The sequence below is a fragment of the Symphalangus syndactylus genome, chromosome 10 (genome assembly GCF_028878055.3).
Source record: "Symphalangus syndactylus isolate Jambi chromosome 10, NHGRI_mSymSyn1-v2.1_pri, whole genome shotgun sequence".
Classification (NCBI taxonomy): Eukaryota; Metazoa; Chordata; class Mammalia; order Primates; family Hylobatidae; genus Symphalangus; species Symphalangus syndactylus.
Genome location: NC_072432.2, coordinates 76,313,717 through 76,332,580, shown reverse-complemented (window position 1 = coordinate 76,332,580; position 18,864 = coordinate 76,313,717). Strand labels below are relative to the sequence as shown.

Sequence of the window (18,864 nt, the reverse complement as noted above, 5' to 3'; positions counted from 1 at the left end):
AAGGTCAGGAGATCGAGACCACGGTGAAACCCTGTCTCTACTAAAAATACAAAAAATTAGCCGGGCGTGGTGGCGGGCGCCTGTAGTCCCAGCTACTCGGAGAGGCTGAGGCAGGAGAATGGCGTGAACCCAGGAGGCAGAGCTTGCAGTGAGCCGAGATTGTGCCACTGCACTCCAGCCTGGGTGACACAGCGAGACCCCATCACAAAAAAAAAAAAAAAAAAGAAGTTATCCTTGAAAATCCTGCAAGATTATCTTCCCATAACACAGCCCTGATCATATCATTCCAGAGCTCCAGTGACCTACAGAATAAAATGTAAACCTACGGAATTTCAGGACTCAGTTGTAATCTCAAAATATAATGTTATAAAGTGATTTTGCATACTCTTTGTTTACATATCATTTACTCAAACACTTCCCCATTGATGTATGTGTTATGTAATTCTAATTTCCATCATAGATTTTTCATGCTCTTTCCTTTTTTGTAATATCCTAACTTGCGCCCTGTGTTTGTTAAGAATGGGTTCAAACAGCTGGTACTAGGTACTTGACTACAATCTTAACAACAATAGAAGTTTCATTTTACTCATTTAACAAGATGTTTTAAGGGTAATAGCATTGGGCTTGTATTAGTGCTTAAGAAAGTCAACAGAGATCTTTTTTTTTGTTTTTTTGTTTTGTTTTTTTTTTTTTTTTTTAGATGGAGTTGCACTCTGTCACCCAGGCTGGAGTTCAGCGGCACTGTATCGGCTCACTGAAACCTCTGTCTTCTGGGTTCAAGCAATTCTCCTGCCTCAGCATCCTGAGTAGCTGGGATTACAGGAGGCCACCGCCACGCCCAGCTAATTTTTAAAAAGTTTTTAGTTGAGAGAGGGTTTCACTGTGTTAGCCAGGCTGGTCTCAAACGCCTGACCTAGTGATCCACCCACCTTGGCCTCCCAAAGTGCTGGGATTACCGGCATGAGCCACCGCGCCTGACCCCAGATCCTGCTCTTTAATTCTCATGCTATTCACTCCCTATTCTTGATTGATGGTTACTGTCCTCAAGTTTGGAAGGTGGTGCCTCCATCAATCATATCTCACTCTAGGAAAAAAACACAGAGAAATAGACAAACTAGGTGTGTTTGGTCTTTTATGAAAAATGTAATAAACTTCCCGGAACTCCTATTCAGGAGAATTCCCAGAAGTCCATTCAGAGTTAGTTCCCATATGCAACCCACGCCAAAGAATTGGTGCGGCGGCTGACCGCAGGGAGTGACAGAGACTTGGACTGAGAGATTGAGCAGTAGGTTTTATTGAGCAGAGCAAGGGTACAAAGCTTCCACAGCGTGGAAGGGGTCCCAAATGGGTTGCCACTGCTGGTTCTGAGTGACTGCCTTTTAAGCTCTTTAAGGCGGGAAGTACATGAGGCGGGAAGATGTTACCAGAGCGAGAAATAAAGGCAGTACGTTATTTTGTGACATGTTTTACATTTTGAGGAAAGTCAGAATTGCGCCTTAGGTTTTATCTACTTTGTGACCTTGCAGCGGCATGGCAAAGGAGAAAGGATCTTACAGGACTTTACAAAGTATGTTTACAAGGAATTGGAATTGGGAGTATAGATAAGGTCTGCTGCTCACAGAAAAACAGGCAGGTAACATTCCTTTAACTTTAGTTTCCGGGGAAGGGGAAGGGAGAGAGGGAGAGAGGATACAGGGAAACTTAGAGCAAAATGTTCGCTGTTTATAGCTTTCTTGGGGAAGAAAATACATGCACAAATCCTGGTGTTAGGAATATTTTAAGCGTATATCTTCAATATTATTCATCCAGGTTCATCTGCTTGAACCTGGGAGGCAGAGCTTGCAGTGAGCCGAGATTGCACCATCGCACTCTCCAGCCTGGGCTACAGAGCGAGACTCCTTCTCAAAAAAAAAAAAAAAAAGAGGAACGAATGTCTGTTCAGTGGATGATGATTCAACGCGACATTCCCACCTTGCCCCACACAACTATAATTTCATTTCTTATCCATCATGTAAATTCAAATCAAGTTTTCTCCAAAGTTAATCATACCCTGATTTTACAATCCGTAATCATCATTCCATGTTCGCAAGTCTCGTAGAAATTTATTTAAATTTCTTCCAGGATACTCTCTTCTACTTGAAAATATTAATAGTATGTACTCATTCTATTCTATGCATTCATTTAAGTTTATAAATTAAAACCAATGACACTAATACATGCTCGATTCCTCTGCTGTTCTGTGAAGCGCTCCAACACTCCATTGGCTTAGTGAGTTTACAATTTCTGTGAAATACCTTACAGTTTCATCTAGGTTAAGAAGCCAAAATATCACTGCACAGAATATCCCTATAAGTTATTCAAGTGTTTTAACAAGATAAAGCAAAAAGACCAATCTTTCATGATTTTTTCTAGGGTCCGAGAGTTCTGGTATTCTATTTCTTTAGACAGGATTTGTTCACATAGGCTGATGAAGAGCTGTAAACATTTTGACCCATAAAGAGTAACTGCCCCCAAACGCCCGCAATGGGTAGTTTTCACAGGATACTTTGATGTCATTGACAGGTCCAAATTTTCTGTCTGAAGCTCTTCAGGACTCATTATCCCTCAGTAATTTTAACACCTTCCCAAGGCTGCAGTCATGTATCTGGTTGCTGAGAAGAAAAATAAAATGCTTTTTAAATCTAATTTTTTTTGGTCTGTCTCTACAAAGAGCAGCTCATTTAGAAACTAAACACAGAACATTTTCAGTCTTCTTTTTTTAGTTGTAAGTGGCCTTATTCATTCCTATGTGTAGATTTCTGTAGAAAGGGATTTTTCTTTTGGCAATGAAAGCATTTGGTGAAGATAGTAGGGAGTATAGCATAGAAATAATAGGCATACATATATGTCATCTTTACTGAATTCTCAATACATTTGTTTCTGAAGACCAGTGAATAGTACCTAAAATATATCAGTAACTATTACTAACCAAAAGCCTTAGGACTGGTAACCAAGCAGTAAATCCACTTAATATCTCTGCAAAAAATAAGTTTAAAATATGAAAGTTTGCAATATGAAAAGTCTTATACTGTAGCACAAAGAGGAATTTTTCAATATATCAAATTTTATATTTAGGGATACAATTTTGGCATTTTTTTGTATAACTAATAATTTACTGAAATATGTTATTTTAAACAAAAGAATTGATTCTACCAAGGATAATGCTTATCTCTTTGTCAACAAAAACTAAAATTATTTAACTTAAAAACAAACATCTAATTAAGAAAAAAAATCAGCCTATTTCTGATTTATCTGAAATACAGAGATATTTATGTGTAAAACGTATGCATCTCTAAATTATAAAGAAATTATGTGTTTGTTATTAGAGTAAACATATGTCCTCGTTGACCTATCTCTGATATAGTATTGATTTATGCCTGTTGTCCCTGCATAATTCTTAAGAGAACCTTCTTTCATTTTCATAATTGAAAATGCCATCATTGAATAATTTTCTTTCTTCTTAAAGAATATACTGTATGAATTAATCATGCCGTATTTTAATGTAGCCCTTGTGTATTTATGATTTTGTCTCCACTATACAAACTTAACTTTTAATTCTGTAATCGTTGATGTTGTTAATTTGTTAGCCTTAGCAATTAACGTTTATACCTATCAATAATGTACCTACTTTTATCAGTTATTTTCTAATGCATTAATTTTAACCAGCTATGGCCTGAACATTCTCTTTCTTGAGCTTAAAGGATTGCAGCAAAAAAAGATCTATGTGACAAATCCAATTTGACAATTTTTAACCCATATATCTTTAAACATTTTTAAATATTATGGGTCTTAGTATAATCAAATTGAATACATTTAGGTATTGGTTTTAATGTTAATGATCTCTAGTGTCTTGTTGGCCATAAATATTTATTAACCAAATTTTAGAGGAGAGTTTAGAAGAAATGATTAACATATTCAGATGTATCTCTCTTTCGTGAAATATATCACAATATTAGTTGAGCCATCTCTCTCTAGAACCACTTTACTCCTTTTTAATATTCTCACCTACCTAGAATGTTAGTGAGCCTGAAAAATATTCATTCATTCACTAAATTGTTTTACCTATCACTATTAGGTGCAATAAAAAATATATATATATGGATATAAATGGATATGAAATGGAGAATCTGTGGTTTCTACTTTTTAAAACTTTCATGGAATAATTGAGAAGAAAAGTATATATTATAATGTCACTGATTTTTGTCAAAGCCCTGCTTAATGCTTAACAGATGTGCATACAAGCATGTGCATACAAACAGACCACATATACATACAGATCTACTCCACTTCTATGCTATAGTCAAATACTAAGTTTGGACAACAAGCATCTCCATCCACATACATCCTTGTTGATTCACTAGGGTCCCCTAAGAGCTGCTGTGGATATTTGACTGAGAACTTTTTAGTAACTCTTAGTACGGGAGGTATAGAAAGCAATGTTGAACTGAAAGCAATACTTTATAATGTCTTTCTGGTATGCAAGAAATAATTTGTTCTGCTTAGAAGAGTATTGCATTTGGAAGTTACTGCCCTGTACTTGGCTAATCAAAAGCATTTGTACCTCCAGAAAATACAGTGACTAGAACCCCAAAGACTGTATGTTTGACTCACTGTATTGAGGATCCACATTAATGATATGTCCAGATGCGGGAGTTCTTGGCCTATGATGATTTGCAAATGTTATCTCACAAAACATGTGCATCTTTTCAGTAATTTGTCATTGTTCACTGAAAATGCATAGATTGCTTCTCTGGTCACTTAGCTGAAACAAGCAATGATTATAATACAGTATTAAATGATATAATAAGAATATGTTCAAAATATTTTGAGAGTTCAAGAGTGAGCATAATCATTTTTTTCTAAATGAACCACAAAAGACATTAGATAGAAGCAGTTATTAGAGCCATATGAGTGAGTTGCAACTCTCCAGACAGAGAAAAAGAAATAAACATTTTTAGAGAGATATTCCTAGCACTTGGCATAGCTCAGGCCACTTGAAAATGAGGTGCCATAAAATTACACAGATATACATGCAAATACTTTCATATATTCTTATTTAATAATAAATATATTTGAAAATCTGTTTCCAATATTCCAAGTGAAAATTATATTTTATTTTGAGCTGCAGTGGATTTAAAATCCTCAATCACAAATAGCATACTATATTGCATCTAAATTGGCATTTTGAATATTAGATTCAATATTTATTTATGCTTCTCTTGGCACTATTTCACATTAAATGGAAGTTTTTGAGAAATAAAATATGGCATATTTGAAAATAAAAGCTTTTCTATCTTATTTAGTGTTATTTGTATGTATTTCAACATAGCCAATATCCCATTTTAACTTCCTCTTTCTATATACAGCCCTGAGTTTTTCTTTTTATTTCTAACATATATTTTGCAATAGAGAGCAATGAATGATATAATGTTCTGAAAAATGTCATTTTATTTTATTAATGTAAAGTAACATTGATAAATCTTTTAATTTTGTTGCCAATACCTAGCACATCATCATTTGCTTTGTTATTCTTTAACCATTATAGAGTGTAATATTACTCAAGATGAAGACACTGAATTTTTTATATTTAAATATACGCATTTAAGAGGGAAAAAGGTCTTTCTTTTGCAGACAATTTTCTCACTTTCCGATATAATCAAGTGAATTGCAATTGTCTTCTCTGATTTCTGTTTATTTGTTTCCCTTTAGAGCACATATTTTCATTTTTATTTTTCCTACAAGGGAATGAGTCTAAAAATTTCCATATCTTGACTAGTTCATGAAAATACATATAAATCTAGTTATTATGTTATTAAATTTCAAAAGCACTCACAAGCAATTTAGAAACAAAGCAACCAGTTACGAAAACTTCAATAAAATAACTTTATTTCATTTCCGATAGACATATGCTAAACAGAGACATACATAGAAATCAACAGACCAAACTCCTAAAATCTTTTAGAAACATACATCATCATCTGCTTGATTAAAAAATACTTTGAATTAGATATTTTAGACTAATTTATATTACTCTTGTATGGCATAATCTTTGGCATAGCACGTCTTTATTTAATTATTATTATTATTTTTTTTTTTTTTGAGGCGGAGTCTCGCTCTGCCGCCCAGGCTGGAGTGCAGTGGCGCAATCTCGGCTCACTGCAAGCTCCGCCTCCCGGGTTCACGCCATTCTCCTGCCTCAGCCTCTCCGAGTAGCTGGGACTACAGGCGCCCGCCACCACGCCCGGCTGATATTTTTTTATATTTTTAGTAGAGACAGGGTTTCACTGTGGTCTCGATCTCCTGACCTCGTGATCCGCCCGCCTTGGCCTCCCAAAGTGCTGGGATTACAAGCGTGAGCCACCGCGCCCGGCCATTTAATTATTATTATTATTTTTTGAGATGGAGTCTCACTCTATTGCCCAGGCTGGAGTGCAGTGGCACGGTCTTGGCTCACTGCAACCTCTGCCCAACCTCCACCTCACAAGTTCAAGAGATTCTCCTGCCTCAGCCTCCCGAGTAGCTGGGATTATAGGTGCCCGCCACCATGCCCAGCTAATTCTTGCATTTTTAGTAGAGATGGATTTTCACCATGTTGGCCAGACTGGTCTTGAACTCCTGACCTCAGGTGATCTGCCCACTTAGGCCTCCCAAGGTGCCGGGTTTACAGGCATGGAGCCACTGCACCCAGCCCTATTAAGTTGTTTTTAATTGTAAAAAACAATTAAGGGAATCCAGATATAATATTATATAAATATAATTTATACATACTGGTTTACAATAACAATTTAAAATCAAAACATTTACAAAGAATAAAATTAATCAAATGTTTGACATCTGCTTAAAGTATGGCCTATGAAATGTTATTAGACTTACATATTTGTATGTGTATATATGTGTTTGTGTTTATATTCTTATCTTTTAAAGAATTAAATCTACTGAAATAAACCTATAAATGGAATGAAATTCTTTCAAATGACATTATATTTTATGTAACTTGGTAGAAGATCCTCAGGTTCATTTGAAAGAGACTATTTGAAGAGCAGACACTATTTTTTAGAGAATTATATTTTCACTTAGCAAAGCTTAGTATTTAGCCAGAGTGGTACTAGCATAAAAATGGAAACTATTTAGATCTATATAAAAGTTTACAGGATCTAGAAACTGATCCTATGTCAATTTAAAAATATACTATTCTGTCCTATAAAATATTTTTCTATAAGGATGACATTTAGCTCAGTAGAAAATGAAGATTTTTTTATTACTTGCTTGGAGGCAATTGTCATTCTACGTGGAGAATAATAAAGTCTCAATTTATACCTCACACTCTTTAGAAATCATGAATTCTAAGTAGATTGAGAACTCGATATTATAAAAAACAAACTACAAAATTGTGGCAGTACATATTTTATAAATTGAGTTTGGCCTTCCTACAAAAGACAGAAAGTGAAAAAGTTATTAAAGATAGATGGCAGATAAATGAACAGATAGACAGGCAATCATATGCATATATGTGTACAGACATAAATAGATACAGTGGCCATTCTGATATCATATATTACATGTATTCCTAAACAGTCTTGAATCCCAAAAACTCATACATTAAATTTCAGGGCTTAAGAGAAATCACACACACACACACACACACACACACACGTGTATTTATATATACATATACACATACACGCACACACAACCCAAATACTATGCAATTTTATAACAAAAGTGATGCAAAAATGCTTATACTTACCTAAAAAAAAAAGAAAATAAAAAAATAGCAATAGTAATTGAGAAGGTAATTGGACTACCGAAGAAAGCAGGAAACTGCCTCTGTAGGTATTGAAAATAAAACAGTAGAGTGAATATTCTTATCATCCTTTAACTCAAGCAGGGTAGATTCCAAGGCAAGACTGGTAGGGCTGACCCCTAAGACAGTGGGGTCATCTTTAACGTAGGCAAGGTTGGCATTGTAATTTCCAATGAATCCAAAGCTTTCTGTGTCTTCATATAAATGTCTATGAGGGAGGATTTCTGGAGACAGACATGTGTTTGTAATTTTATTTAAATATAGCACAACAGTCTGTACCACCAGTGCAGCAGTCAAGCTGTTTTTTGTTTGTTTGCTTGCTTGTTTTTATTTTCCATAGAAGAATATAATGCAATTTCTGCTATTCTGGCAGCAATTGCCCATGAAAAAGCACATATGGAAAACAGTAAGTCTGCTTATATGACATGTTTTTCATATTTTCTAATCACATGTGAGCTAATTCACATTGCAGAGGTCTCTATTGTATATGGAAAAGACCGAGAAAAGTAGTAAAGATAAAGACATAGACAGAGATAAAGAAAGAGACAGACGCCAGGTAAAGTGGCTCACGCCTCTAATCCCAGCATTTTGGGAGGCTAAGGTGGGTGGATCACTTTGAGGTCAGGAGTTCAAGACCAGCCTGGCCAACATAGTGAAACCTCATCTCTATTTAAAATACAAAAGTTAGCCGGGCCTACTGGCATGCACCTGTAGTCTCAGCTACTCGAGAGGCCGATGCCGGAGAATTGCTTGAACCTAGGAGGTGGAGGTTTTAGTGAGCCAGGATCACGCCACTACACTCCAGCCTGGGTGACAAGGTGAGACTCTGTCTGAGAAAAAAAAAAAAAAAAAAGAATAAAAGAATATAAATAGATGTAGGTGTGTAATCTACTTATGTAAGAGTCCCTGCAGGGAACAGATGACACAACAAAATGGTGTAATTGAGGATAACATAATTGAAATTCTATTTTTAAAAATATAGGAAGATTTGGGGAAAGGACAAAAAAGAGGACAGTAGCATGGTCACTAAGAGCTTTTCCCAACAGAACCCTTAAAAAGAACAATATACAAAGAGGAATCATGACAAAAATCGTGGAGATTTTCACAGAGGGAATGAACTGACCTTTGTCCACCCAGCAGAGAAGGAGCAGGGAATATAAAAACTCACCTCACCCTCTTTCTACTCTCTGATAGCTGGTAGCAGAATGCTAGTAACTGATATAATCTACGTCACTCTCATGGGTTAGAGAACAGAGTGTAGAAAGATGGACAGGCCTTCATATTAGTAAGGAAAATATAGACATGTATAGGGAGTGTGTGCATGTGTGTGTGTGATAAAATTCTTTAAGGGTGATAGTTATAGATTTGAATCTGAGAGAGTACACTTGCAGAAGAGAACTTTGCCTCTATACTCTCTATCGCATTGCATAATCGAAATTTTTATTAAAAAAGTAAATTTGTTCAACATTTAAATATGTGAATGGTTCTTTAAAAAACAAGTGCTACTGAAATATTTTATATATTCTTGTTGTTATTTCTTAGTATTGCAGTTTTCAGGGTTCGTTAACTCTTAAAATTAAAGAACAAACCATCTTTACACTAAGGCCTTTAGGAAAAAGCCTTTAAATAGGACAGAGAAAAGTTTTATATACATTATCTGAATTTGCTTTCCAAAGCTGGGAGAGAAATAATTGCATTTTTTAAGAGAGGAAGTTACTGTCTTTGTATGGTTTTATAGCTACTTGAGTGAAAAAGAAAATCTGTAATTTTACTGCTTATATTTTCAGGAGTAAATGCACATTGAAGAAACTCTTTCAGTAGAAAGGGAAGCTATAAAAATCTGTCTTACATCAAAGAAATACAGTAGGTACATCTGCCAGACTCTGACTTTCCCCAGCTCTGAGACAATAATTGTTCTAAGCACATTATTTCTAGAAGTGACATCAACAATAGAAAAATGTACATCCTTTAAAATAACATCTTGGTGTTTTATTATTTCTCCAAAAGCAAAAACAGAAATACTAACTCATTATTATTCTTACAAGTTCGTTTGTTATCATGATATGACAAGTCCATTTGTTCCAAAGGTGTTTACCCAGAATCACAAAGACATTGTTTCCCACCAAATTATCAAAATTGTGCCAAATTTTTAGCTATTTTATTTAAGAATTCTGCACGAGACAAAAGACATGTATAGCCTGAAAAATAATTGTATTTGTATGTAGTTTATTCAGCCTAGCTTACAAGATGAAAAATGTCAATTTTATGAACACAAGTTTTTATGGAATTATATTATTTAATTTGCATCACAACTTTCAGCTTTACACAACTTCTCAAGAGGATAATAAGGATTACACTATCGCAATTCCTTTTGGAGTACCCCTAAGGGTAGCACTCAGGTAGAAAATAAGAAAATGCAGATTTATTTTATTGTGTGTGTGTGTGTGTGTGTTTTCTAAAACCTTTTTTAAAGTTCATGGGTACATGTGCAAGTTTGTTACGTAAGTAAACTTGTGTTATGGGGTTTGTTGTACAGATTTTTCATCACCCAAGTTTGAAGCCTAGTACTCATTTAGATATTTTTCCTGATACTCTCCCTCATCCCACCATCCGCCCTTTAATAGGCCCCAGTGTGTGTTGTTTCCCTCTATGTGTCCATGTGTTCTCATCATTTAGCTCCCACTTACAAGTGAGAATATTTGGTACTTGGTTTTCTGTTTCTGCATTAGTTTGCTAAGAATAATGGCCTTCAGCTCCATCCATGTACCTACAAAGGACATGATCTCATTCTTTTTTATGGCTGCATAGTGTTCCATGGTGTATATATGCCACATTTTCTTTATCCAGTCTGTCATTGATGGGTATTTAGATTGATTTCGTGTCTTTGCTAGAAAATAAGCAAATACAGTTTATGTAATAAACATGTACTAAATTTAGATAATGAAAACATCTATGAATCTACAACTACATTTTTCTTTAAAAATGTCACGGACATGTTACTGTGTTCAAAAAATTCAGACTGAAACAAAAGTAAAATGTAATTTCTAAACAAATATATTGGTTTGGTGAATATTTAAAACATTTATAAAATATAGATGACCATTTTTGGAAAGAAGCACTTTAATTCATTTTCACTGAATATAATAATAGTCAAATATGAAAGTCATTTTATTATACTTTAAATTTAATTTTCCTAGCCCATGAGAAACTCAAATAATGAAAAAGCAACATTGTTTTATATCTAACTATAACAGGATATATTGAGGTTATTTTTAGAGTTTTATTATTATGCACGGTGTTTAATATGTATTATGTGTATATGTATATATACATGCAAACAGACCCGTACATATTGTTTATCAGAGATATTACTAGCTGTGTTACATACTAAGATTTCTTACCAAAAACGATTGTATATTTAACAATAATTTTGGCATTTATGAAGATAAGTTACCTTTTGTCATTTTGACTATTAAAACTGTACATTGTGATTTGTAGCCAAAATGATTTATATTGAGACATAAATGTATATAATTTACTTATTAGTACTAATATAATATCTGTAATATTGGTACAGGCATTCATAATTTGCATGATGCTTGGTCAAAAGTATATTATTTTAATATACTACTGGAGTTAATTTGCCAATCTTTTTATTACTTAAGCAGCTACAGTCAAAAGTGAGAAGAGTCTTTTTCCGTATTAATGACATTTTCATATCAAATATAAAAAATAGAAACGTATAATCTCTGATAAGGAAAATATAAAAACATGGACTTTCTGTGAATGAATATTCTGAAAATAATGCACAAAACACTCTGAGCAAGATTATTTTTTCACAAGGTCCTCATTGCATATTAATAGGATTCTCTATTTTTTCCATGGCTATCAGTCTGGATTCCTATTGTATCTTGACTCAAATTTAATGCTTCATATTACCCAAGAAAGAAATTACTTTTACACAGGTATTTAAATACATTAATATAAAATTGTGCAGCAATAAATTAAAATTAAGTATACAACATACATATGGCTATTTGACCTTTATTTCCCTTTGAGCATATATATGTGTAATTGTTGTGTTTTGTTTATGTGCTTGTTTTTTATTTAGGGCTTTTTAGCAATCTCTTGTTATCTTTATCAAGTGTCTTACTGAATATTATTTTATTGATTTGTTTAAGAAATTGCTCTAATTTCTCAATATTTAAGGGAATTTTGTTTCCATATTTATTCCTTTTCTCTGCCTTCCTTTTGATTGAATATTGATTGGATATTGGTTTTATTTGGATGAGATATTTTAATCTCTAAGGATATAATTACAAAACAGGACTTATTCTTATACCTGATCATGACTGGAGCAGATCATCACCATCTGCCCCCAAAACAGCCACAAAGGTGAGGAAAGGAGCTCCCAAGAGAATATGTTTGAAGGTCAGCTAAGGAAAAATAAGATTTTTTTGTGTGTAGTCACAGAGAAAATACTCGATAAACTTCACATAGCGAGGAAAAATAATATAAGACCCTTACTCTCATTGCACTTACAGTCTGATTTTTAAAAGAGAGAAAAAGATTGTTAAATTTCTATAAAATCTGATGCATGCTAAGGCAGAGAAAATTCATGGTTCTAGGGCAACTCCTAAAAGTTGCATCTAATCAAAACATAAAGAGCTTGAGAAAACTTTCTGAAAGTGATATCTAAATTGAGAGCTGAAAAATAAGTCGGCATTACACAGGTAAAAAGTGACAGAAAAATAAATATATATAGGAAAAGAAATAACACATTTCATGACAGAGGGACAACATAGCATAGTATATGTGATCAGTACAAATAACTTCCACACATTTGGAGCATAGATTTTGGGTGCTGGAATTTACCTAAAGAGTTTGGAAGTGGGAGAGTCTTCAAAATTACAGTAAACACTTTGAAATCTATCATGAAGACAATTTGAAGTAATTTTTTTTAAAATAGGAGAATGTAATAGTACTACTTTAATTTTATAATGGCCTAGAGTTAAAAGAGGAAGAGAGATGAGTTAGGGTGCTGTTATAATTTAGATAAACGTGCTCTGGATTAAGGTGGGGCCATTGGAAATGAAGAGAAGTAAGTGAATTCAAAGTATTTGGAGGACTTGGTGAATTATTGGACATAAATTGGGTAAAATAATGAAGTAGACTGTTATGGATTTAATTACAGTCCCCTAAAGTTCATATGTTGAGATCCCAATGACCAACACCTCAGGATGTAACCTGGTTTGGCTATAGGGACATTGCAGATATAGTTAGTAAAGACAAAGTTATTACAATGGGCCTTAATCCAGTATGATTGGTGTCCATATAAAAAGAAGATATTTGGACAAAGATACCTGCACATAGGGGGAACACCATGTGACAGGATCAGGGGTGATGCTTCTACAAGCCAAGCAATGCCAAAGATTGCCAGTAAACCACCAGAAACAGAAAGAGACACTGAAAAGATTCTTCCTCACAGTTCCTAGAAGGAACCAAATCTGGTGTTACTTTCATTGTGGACTTCCAGCCTCTAGAGCTGTGAGACAATAAATGCTTTTGTTTATGCCTTCCAGTTCATGCTACTTTGTTATGACATCCTTGGCAAACTGTTTCATACACAGAAAGCTTGAATATAATAGCCATCTTTCTAGCTTGGGAAACTGTATGAATAATGGTGCCTTTCACTTAAAGGGAATATTGAGTGGGTGAAATCAGTTCAAGGGAGGTTAAGTGTTGAGTTTGATATGTCTGTTGGTAAATCAGTTGGAAATGACACTGTGCTTTTATATATATTGGAGAATTATCAACATGTAGATATATACTCATTTCTTGGAAGTAGCTAAGGAGAATGTATGGAATTAAAAGGGAAGAATATTCAGGATTGATTTCTTATCAACACCAAGGAACGTGCTAGGCATATAAAATAAAGAGGATTATTCTGTGAATTCCAGACAAACAGAAGACTATAAAGGCATACATATAGGAAAATTAGATATTAAGGAAAACACTTTCAAATAAAATTTTTAAAAATGGTTGAGGATATATATATAAATACATAGTTTCAATAACATTAATAACTATGCATTAAACCTTTGACCCAATAATCTTCTATGAAGATTTAGATCAGTCCTGTTTTTTTACATCACAAACACACACACACACACACACACACACACAAATAGGTGATAATATTGCAGACCTTTTTAAAGTTACAAAATAAATTTAAAAAGATAAACTATTTATAATCATAAATCTAAGACCTCAAATCATATTTTGGTATAATTTCACAGGATGTATTCTATTAATAAAGTCAATATTTTTATAAAATTGGTAAAGCTCTCCATATGCTGATTAATTCATAATTTTACTTTATAATTTGATTACCTTTCCTATTATTGTATAAATTGGACATTATTATGATTTTTAGTTGTGTAATACTCCATTATTTGGATATTCAGAAGTTATATAATCATTCTGTGCTTAGAAGGTTGAGTGCAGGTTTTACATTTTGTAAAAAAAGTGATAAATATATTTTATTACCATTAATATGCAATGCTTTTTATTAAAACAAAAGTTAAAAAAGGTTTTCAAGATCAAATAATTGTGTAAGGCCTGTTATATAAACACGGCAATCCACAGTCTCACCTCCCTGCACTTTTGTCCCATTCTACTGAATTAACCTGTCCCAAATCTTTTTACTGTGTTTTTTCCTTGTTTTCTTTTTAAGTGTAAGTTTAAACAACATAATGACACGGCTCCATTTTGATCTTTCATCTTGATAAATCATCTAAATATTTCTAATTTTATTCAGGGAAATATAACTTGTAATAAGCAATCTCAAAATCTCAATGGCTTAACAATATTTTAAAGATTATTTGCTGTGTTGTGCTAAGCAGGATTTTTCAAAAATGATCCTTGGGGCTCACTGTTGATTGGTTAGACAAAGAACCAACTGGGATTTGGGGCTCTACTCTTCTTGTTGTATTCAACTTCTTATGGGAAGGAACACCGGCTAATTTTCCATGGTAGAACAGGCTGCAAAATCCGCAGGCCTCCAAGTCTTCCAAAAATGAAGCAGCTGGATAACAGCTTCAACTCCCAATAGGAGCTGGTATCTTAACCCAGACAGCTTGGATTCACATGGTCTATTTGTACTGCCAAATGACTGCTGTGCTCCTATACTTTTTCATAAAGAAGCTACAGCAAAAACAAAAACAAAAAAAAATGGAAAAAGTGAGGGAATAGGCAAAGACCCTTCACTTACCAAACATCATTCAGGTTGCCAAACCATTCTATTTCTGGGATGCATCTTCAGCTCTAGCACACCTCTGTAAAATGATATGAGTTGGGGAACTCACATGTCTTCTTGTTGACCCTTGCTTGATATATACTCGTCACCACCAAAAACAAACAAACAATAATGTATTCTTTAACCCATAACATCCAAAATATTGCAGCATATCACCTGGAGGCACACATAGTCATACTCATGCATAATCCAATCATATAATCCTAGTTGAATAGATCTCAAGGTTGGTTCTCTACTGAGATATGATCTTAAGCAAAAGCTTATAATCTGTTGCTAGATTGTCTATAAAGGCTGGTTAATGAGGGAAGGGAAGTGAGAGAAAGGGCCTTAAAGCATGGAGTATTTGTAGGGACAAGGTTGACATATGTTATTTATCACTCCAAGCCATTCTCCGATACACAGAAATAATCAAATGACCCACTTGTAGGTATAAAAATACTATATAACTGTTGTTTAGCTATTTCCCAGTAAGTAAATGCTTGAAGATCTAGCCAGCTTCTGCCAACCACGTTTGAAAAGACTGAGCACACTTACCAGTCTCTGCATATATGCACACAGATGTCAGTCACCTGAATTTTCCAGTATTTCTTGTAACAAAATAATGTCAGTAATTACATCATAGTTATAACTGATATTTACAAATGGAATAAATAAGGATGTGTATTTGTCTCCCAGGGCTGCCATAATAAGCTATCATACATTTGTTGGCTTAAAACAACAGAAAATGTATTCTCTCTCTGTTCAGGGAGTCAGTATTCTGAGTTCAAGATGTCAGCAGGGGGCTGGGCACGTTGGCTCAAGCCTGTAATCCCAGCCCCTTGGGAGGCTGAGGCGGGCGGATCATGATGTCAGGAGATCGAGACCATCCTGGCTAACACAGTGAAACCCCTTCTCTACTGAAAATACAACAATTAGCCGGGCGTGGTGGCAGACACCTGTAGTCCGAGCTACTCGGGAGGCTGAGGCAGGAGAACGGGGTGAACCCGGGAGGCGGAGCTTGCAGTGACCCGAGATCGCGCCACTGCACTCCAGCCTGGGCGACAGAGAGAGACTCCATCTCAAAAAAAAAAAAAAAAAAAAAAAAAAAGTCAGCAGGGTTGCTTTCTTCTGGAAGCTTTGAGGAAGAACCACTCCATGACTCAACCAACATCTAGAAATTTCTGGCAATCCTTGGCATTCCTTGGCTTGTAAATGTATCTCTCCAATTTCTGCCTTCATCTTCACATCACATGCTTCTCTGTGCCTCTCTGTGTGCTGTGTGTCCCTTTGTCTCCTATAAAGACATTTCCGTTGGAATCAGGGCCCAGTCTGGTCCAGTGTGATCTCATCTTAATCGTTAATTACATCTGCAAAGAGCTTATTTCCAAATACATTTTCTGAGGTTCTGAGTGGACATGAATTTTTAAGGGACAATATTCAACCCATTATAGAGATATTATTAAATTTATTTTATTATACAACTTTAATTTCTCTGAAGATAATATTGCTTTATATATTTCCTTTTAACTTTCTATGTACTCAATAATTTAGTATACAATTTTCCAGTGGTTTCTAAAACACTTCTCGACATAGTAAAACACAGGAGGGCAGAAGATCTGTTTTATATTTAGCTCCCTTTTAGAGCATCCATATCTCTGATCCAATCTGGAATGTACTTTAATCATATTGTAAAGCCACATTTCTAGAACTCTTTTCACTATATTCTAGGGAAAAATTCCTTTGATTATTTCTCCCTCTCTTCTGTACTTTCATTTTGCAAATGTGTGTCTGAGAGCAAGTATTTTCAGAATTTGAATATCTTTAAATTCCTCTATTTACCTTCGTACTTGATTGATAAGCTGGCTTAATAGGGGCTTCTAGGATGAAAATCACTTTCATTTAGATTATTTAAAACTTTGATATTAAGGTGCTAACTCTCAGTGTTGGTGTTGAATTTGTGATTCTGGCTCCTCATTTCTTCTCTCTCTCTCTCTATATATATATATATTAATTTCTGGAAGCTTGAAACGCAAAAGTCCGGCAGTTTAATTGGATTCAAATTAAATCATTGGATGTAAATTATCATCCATTTCTGGAATTACTTATGTAAACTACATTTTCATTTGTGTAATTACTGAGCAGAATCGCACTCACAATTCTGGATACCTTATTGCCACAGTACTTTTCTGAAAGACTGTAGTAATACTGAGGTTATGAAGACCACTAATCACCATGAACATTGTAACATTGAGTGATACCGTTTATTTAAATATTTTCTCATTCAACATGCCTAAAATGGTGTATAAGTTTCTTTCACTTTCTCACTGACAGCTGATTATCATTAAAGCTGAAAATTCTTTTTTTTTTTTTTTTTTTTTTTTTTGAGACGGAGTCTCGCTTTTTCACCCAGGCTGGAGTGCAGTGGCGCGATCTCGGCTCACTGCAAGCGCTGCCTCCCGGGTTCACGCCATTCTCCTGCCTCAGCCTCTCCGAGTAGCTGGGACTACAGGCGCCCGCCACCACGCCCGGCTAATTTTTTGTATTTTTAGTAGAGACGGGGTTTCACCGTGGTCTCGATCTCCTGATCTCGTGATCCGCCCGCCTCGGCCTCCCAAAGTGCTGGGATTACAAGCGTGAGCCACCGCGCCCGGCCAAAATTCTTTTGTATATTCACCTGGTCGTATTTCCACGTTTGTAGACATGGCGATTTCTTCTGTTGGGTGCCAATTTGTATGGATTTTTGGTTATTTACATTGGGTATTTGTAAATTTAATAACAAATGTCTTTCATTTATTGTCTGCTTCTTAATTTTTAAAGTTGTTTATTGTCTGCTATTATGTGCAAAGGTGTTTTGTTTGAAGTTTTCTATTTCTGCATTACCTCATATAATGGGCTTGTTGCGTCTCCTCCTTCTGTTTTGAGTCCTGCTCCTCCTCTGTGCTGAAGGGTGGCTTTTATCTCTGAGTGCTTTCTCCTAGAAAACCAGCTAGAGTCAAACGCTAGAGTCAACACTTCTAATTTGACCAGTTCCTCTACTGTGCTCTGTCAATTACTGACTATCCAAATGTTTTGATTATGGGTTCTTTAGATGGGCTCTTTTAAGATAATCAGAAGAGAAAGTTATTTTGCTTTGGGAGGGTATCTTTCTCATAAACACTACCATCTGTTATTCAAACTTACCGTATTTTGTGAGTGCCTGTGTTGACTACCCTGGTTAGATGAACAAGTGTTCCATATGATCCTTTCTACCTTTAATTCACTGTAACAGTTAGATTGAACTTGACATCATTTCCAAATTAGTTGTCCATGCAAGGCAATTTGAATAACTGACACATGGTGAGACTGAAAAATTGCTGCTGTTATTACCTTTAACTAAATGATATGGTCGCCTTTGACAGTATCTTGCCATATCTATGAGATGAGGGATGATGAATCATCATATTTAGAATGAAAGATATTGGAGTTTGGGTTTTATAATACTAGTTTTAGATGTGGGTTCTCTGTCACTTAAGAGATATAAACATGAACAAAAACTTACCTCATTACTGAAGTAAATATGGTGATATAAATCTCATAGTATTGTTTAATTAACTAATTTACCCATCCATTAATTCACAGATATTTATTAAATGTTTACTCTGTGGCAGGTACCACATTAGATAAAGATTTTACATGAGATACCTCTCTATCTTGATGAGTTCAATTGCTTTAATTTTTAGTTCTC

The 18,864-nt window shown here is 34.8% G+C and overlaps 1 long non-coding RNA gene across 2 annotated transcripts in view; it reads right to left on the bottom strand.

Annotated features, from left to right (window-relative positions):
* Positions 1 to 2,496: 2,496 nt before the first annotated feature.
* Positions 2,497 to 18,864, bottom strand: part of LOC134731642 (uncharacterized) — a 166,695-nt gene continuing 150,327 nt past the window's right edge. For both annotated transcript variants that reach the window (XR_010114090.1, XR_010114089.1), the window contains 2 exons: positions 4,651 to 4,801; positions 2,497 to 2,651 (listed from right to left, as the gene is read on the bottom strand). This is a non-coding gene — a long non-coding RNA (uncharacterized lncRNA). The remainder of the gene's footprint in view (positions 2,652 to 4,650; positions 4,802 to 18,864) is intronic.